This window comes from Mandrillus leucophaeus, unplaced genomic scaffold (assembly GCF_000951045.1).
Source record: "Mandrillus leucophaeus isolate KB7577 unplaced genomic scaffold, Mleu.le_1.0 Scaffold214, whole genome shotgun sequence".
NCBI lineage: Eukaryota > Metazoa > Chordata > Mammalia > Primates > Cercopithecidae > Mandrillus > Mandrillus leucophaeus.
The window spans coordinates 10,118-16,067 of NW_012102188.1; positions in this window are offsets into that span (position 1 = coordinate 10,118).

Consider the following 5,950-nt stretch of genomic DNA (forward strand, 5'->3'; position numbering starts at 1 on the left):
CGCGCGGCGCTGCGGGCCGCGACCGAGGCCCTCTTTCAGGGGTTCCGCACTGGGCTACTCCACCAGATCCTGGACACCTTCACGGACACGCAAAGTCCTCTCCTAAGGCTGGTCCAGGCGGCGGTGGCGACTCCTTATCATGACGAGGCCTTGCCAAAGAGCCTCCAGCTTTTTCTTGCTACTTTCCATGACAGGGCCAAGCAGATGCTCAGAGTCGCTCGCTTGGCATTGGTTTGCTGCCCTCGACAAGAAATTGGTAGAGACATGGAGGCCGCCATGGCAGGCATTTGGGGGCTCGTGGTGAGAGTGCAACAGCTTTTCTCAGGACGCCCCCAAGGGTCTGGCCGGGACTGGAACCCTATCACCCTGCAGGCCCTGCTTCGGGCTTGGGCCAGGGAATCCGAACACCTGTTGGCATGTTTTGATGATGTTCTCAGTATTCCTGAGTTCCTGAGTGTGTCCATTCAGGAAATGACCAAGCACTTGGACTTCTTTACATGGGCTTTGGAGAGTGGAAATTCCAGAGAGTTTTCCCGATGTGTGGCATATCTACAGGGCAGGGCCACACACATAGCACAGGTAATGAGCAGGTGTGTGGGCCAGGAACGAGATCCCATTTTCCGGAATGGCCTAAGAGTCTTGATCCAGCAGCTGGAGCAATCTTCATTGGTTTTGCGTGCAGCTGCTGAGCGCTGTTCACATGAATATGGCTCTCCAGACACTGATGCATTTTTAACCATGGCAAAACATCTGATCTGTTCAGCTCAGAGCCTCAAAGAGGGGCTGGATGGGACTAACCACCCAGATATCCTCAGCCCCCTGCGGGACCAAGTCCACAGGTCTGACATTGCTAAGAGACAGCTTTATTTCATTCTCCCCAGCCTCCAGAGCTCTGCAGCACCTGAACTGAAATATCAGAGAGCTCCTGGGTTAGGGGAAAATGACCCAGGCACCTCCTATCCACCAACGGACCATTCTCCCCACCCTTTGATTCCTGACACCTGTCCAAAGAGGAGGGACTCTCCACCCCCTGCCATCAGCAAACTCTTCCTTGCTGTAGAGAGCCCTGACCACCAGGCAGTGGCCTCAGCTTGCAGCAACCTGCTGGAGCATGATGCAGCTGTGGGTGCAGCCCAAGAGGCCCTGACTGGAGAGGGGCCACTGGGGCCAGAGAGGATGATGGGACTCCAGGGTATCTCAACACTGGCACCTCCTATTATTGACCTAGCAACAGAGATAGCACATTGCACAACCGCTAGAACTGATAGGCTTCTGGAAGTGGCTCTCCAGCTGAACGGCAGGACCAGGGAAACCAGGCAGGGTTTGGCAGCCATGGCTGGTGACTGGTACCCTCTGTGTCAACAACTGTTTTGCCACAACCCAACAGCTGATCTGCCAGAGAGTACAGCAGTGTTCCTGGAGCTTCAGCGGAATTTAGCCTCACTGGTTCAACTAGCAGCTAAAAGTGGTCCCATGGATTTGGATAAAAACAGCCTTGATTCAACTCGCCATCCAGAAGTGCTTTTACAAATGCAAGGCAGATTGAAGGAGGCGGAGACTCATGCTAAACAGTTGTTGGACAAGGTTTTGGCCTTTAATGGTCTCCAAGCTCCCAAGTTGTGGGAAGAAAGTGTTGAGGATGGGTGCCTTCTATGGTCAGTGGCTGTCCAAGACTTGCTCCAGTACGTGGAGCATCTCAGTGGGAGAAAAGGCCTGTTCCTACTTCCCCTGCGGCTGGCAATGAAGAACCAGCAGGGATTGCAGGAAGGGTTGGATCAGGCAGCAGATGTTTCTCAGAGGCTACAAGAGGCTGCCAGGCTGTCCAGCCTACTGTGTGGGGATGAGCAGGAAAAGGGTGAGGTGTCCTTTCTGCGCAGGGAAGTTCATGTACTCACAGATGCTCTGCTGGATGTGGCACAGATCTTGGCCTCCTCCCCCAGACCATCTCCCAGCCTGTCCACACGCTTTGAACTTCTCCGTTTGGAGCTCACCCTTCAAGCCAAGGCCTTGACTGGCCACCTCAGCATCATCAACGCAGACTACGAATGTGCCTTCCAAGATGTTATCTTCCCAAGGCCTTCTGTCTGCAAGGACCCCCAGACTAGACCAGAAAGCTCCCTGCAAAGAATGGTGTCTGATATCCAAGCTGTACAAGAAATTGTGGTAGAAGGTCAAGACTACGGGCCCTGCCAGGAAGACCTCCTTATGACTCTGGAGAGCATTCTCACCCTCACCAAGGAGGTGGCCCAGAGGATCCCTGTGCTCCGAGAATACCCAGAGGAGTGGGGGATGCACATCCTAGGCTGGCTTCGATGGGAGTGGGCAGCCAAGGCCCACTATGCTGTGACCCAGCTGCAGGCCTGGAAAGGTGGTCACACCAAGGCCTGGAGACATCTGGCCCAGTGCTTGAAACCTGGAGAGGAGCCAGCAAGGGCCCCAGAACAGGATTCTATCCAGCCCCAGTTCTTCTGCAAGGCGGATGCAGCAGAAGCCACTGCAATGGGCAGTGTGGATTCTCAGAGTGCTGCCCCTGGAACTCCCCTAGGGAGCTCAGTGGGGACCTGTATTGCTGAGCCAGCTGTCCCTGGGACAGCCACAGTGGACCCGAGCATGGTAGGATTCTCAGCATTTTTCCTTCACCCCCACCTCAGTTCTCTTTCTAGTAACCAAGGACCCTGGCAAGTTCCAGAAAAAGCTGTCTTGGTGTCCATATGTGTAATTCACACTAGGCAGGGCAGCACACGCAGACTTTAGGAGCCCGAACTTGGGAAGGAGACTGCCTGGGCTGTGCCTGCCTCTACCGTTTCCTTGTTCTGAGATCTCAGAGAAGCTTTGTAGTCATTTGGGGCTTCAGTATTTTTTTTCTAGAAAATGGAAACTTTGATAATTTCCTGATGAAGAATTAATGAAAGCATGCAAAACATTTGCACTTGCCTAGCATATCGTGAGTATAAATGATGTCTGTAATTATTACTGTCTTCCATGCAGTTTTTTCCTGATGACTCTAGCTGGAAGCGATTCCCTTGCTGTGACGGACAGCACTCCTCCTCTGGACGGAGATGTAGATGCTACCTCCCTCCTCAGTCCGGGTTCTGTTGTTTGAATCCAACTTGAATCAGCACAGGCAAGAAGGATTTATTGGAAGGATGCTGGGTCTACTGAACACCATTCACACACATTCATTTCTTTCCAGGGCAGCAGACAGGATACTTAGGCACCATGGGTCCCAAACATTTGATTTACTTATTTTTGCCCATGACCAAAGTCAGTAAGAGTTACCCTAGGTTGGCAGTGCCTGAGAAGTTTCCAAGCAGAAATGCTCAGCCCAGCATGTGATGCACAACCTGAGCTATCCTCGTTATGACCTTATGCCTAGCTGCACTGACCCCCTCAAACTGTTCCCTGGGTCTTCTCCTGAGATGAAACCGACCAGACCATGTGTTTTTCTGCCCCACTGCTCTTTACTTCACTTGGCTCAATACGATGTCATTACCATGTGAAGGGACCTTATTCCCAAAGGAGCAGGGAGGAGAGCAGGCACAGTTCCCTTTTTCCCTGCAGCCTGACTCTTCCGCGCTCAGACTCTATCTTTTAGGCTTGCCTCACTCCATATCTCCTGGTCTCATGAATTCAGAGGCCGTGCAGGCTCCTCCTTTTCTTATCGGTTTTTCCATAGGGTCTTCCTGACACATACTTAAAGCCACAGAAACATACTCTGTTTCTGTCAGTTCACCTGATACATTCCCCTTCTCATCAATATCTGCTGAGGGAGCATCTCTCCTAGGTGCAAGGCAGGGTGACACTGGCCATCCAGAATCAGGAGAGAGCAGCAAATTCAGCAGCCCCCATTACCATGCCTGTCCATGAATGGACATCATCTCTCCCATTGGAGGTTTCTTCTGGATGAAGAGCAAAGCCTCACGATTCCAAGGTTTCTACCCCAGGGAAGCACTTTCCTTGTACACACACAGTTCCAGTGTGAAAAATCACAGTAGGGCCGGGCGCGGTGGCTCAAGCCTGCAATCCCAGCACTTTGGGAGGCCGAGACGGGCAGATCACGAGGTCAGGAGATCGAAACCATCCTGGCTAACATGGTGAAACCCCGTCTCTACTAAAAATACAAAAAATTAGCCAGGTGCGGTGGCGGGCGCCTGTAGTCCCAGCTACACGGGAGGCTGAGGCAGGAGAAGGGCGTAAACCCGGGAGGAGGAGCTTGCAGTGAGCCGAGATTGCGCCACTGCACTCCAGCCTGGGAGACAGAGCGAGACTCCCGTCTCAAAAAAAAAAAAAAAAAGAAAAAGAAAAACCACAGGAAAAAGGACTCTGCCTGGAGGGCTTATCCTCCGGTGTGTGGGAGAATCGCCATCCGTGTTGTGTGTCTGACCCACTCTCCCATTCTCTGGGGCTTCTGCGGTGCAGAGACACACCCTCCATTCAACCCGGAACGGCACCTCGCACAGCCGTCAGAACCTGCTGAGGGAGCTCATGGGTTTGGGAAGGGGCTTGTGCATCTTCTGGGCACTTGTAAGTCACCATCTGGAAATTCTTTACTCCAGTTATCAGGGTCTCCAATACACAGTCCTAGGTCTCTTTCATTATTGAAGACCCTAGGGACATTTCTAAATTTGGGCCTTAAGAGGTTGCTGACTGTTAAATATGGGTTGAAAAGAATATTTCCTAGTTTGCTAACCCTTGGATCAAGGACCGCCAAATCACATTTGCCGTTTTCTCCCTTCTTGGTCTTTGGTCATTGCAGTTGAGTCTTAGCGTCAGCTTTCTCTCCCTTTCTCTTCTCTTCACCTATGCCTGGGCCCCATCTGAGTGGCTTGCTGGCCCTCAGTGTAATTAGTCCCGACGCAGAAGAGGCTTCAGCATTCAGGGGACATCCCATTCTATCTAAAACAAGGCCAATAAAGCAGTAGAGTACATTGCAAAGGTGTCAGATGGTAGGGACGACTTAATTGAAGACGTCAGCACAAAAACCATAGCAAAGCCAGGTAACCTCTCAATGTGTGCTAGCTCAGAAAGGCTAAACTATCAGCAACTGAACTTTACGGATTCCTTCTGACTCCTTCTTTAGGTCCTTCCTGCCAAGGGCAGTATCTGACATATTGCTGGTGCACAGTAAGAGATTTTGAATGCTGGCTAGGATGCTGAAGACAGTCTAGAAGTGCAGAAGAGGTTCAAAATTGGGGTAAAAATGATCAGAGGAGGCATGAGTAGATTTTCTAGATGTCTTCTAAAAGGAGGGCAGTGTTAAGTTGAGCTTCAAAGTAAGTATGAGACTGAAATTGCAAATGAGGATGGGAAGAACTTCCCAGGCAATAACAGCTCTGAGATGAGCTTGAACCCAGAGGTTCTCCCAGCGCTTTTGAGATTTAGATTTGCTCCTGATGTGGAAGTGAATACTGTGTGGTTGGAGAGGGAGGCAGCCTGCAGGTAGGCCTTCTCTGTGGATGCTCTTCACCCAGCTCCAACTATGCACCTGGCTGGTTGCTGTTCTCGGCATCTGGACAACTTCTGAGTCAAATGTGAGAAATCAGGATGCTTGGACCACGCTTGGGGCCAAGTGCCAAGGTGATGCACCCACATTCCGGGGCGGGTCACTTAGAGCCCATCCTCTGCAATGTCCTGGTGCCAGACGCACATATGTCCTCTCATCTGTCACATAACAGCTGCCCACTTAAACACCCATCCGAGCTCTGTAACTACAGCCAAAGTGTACGATCCATCCATGTCTTGGTCCACTGAGTGTTGCTATAACAGAATACCTGAGACTCCATAGCTAATAATGAAAAGAGGCTTATTTGGCTTATGATTCTGGTAGCTGAAAAGTTTAAGACCGGGCATCTGCACCTGGTGAGAGCCTCAGACTGCTTCACGTCATGTGGAAAGCCGAACTGGAATCAGTGAGTACTGGTGAGACAGGAAGCGAGTGGAGAGAGGTGCC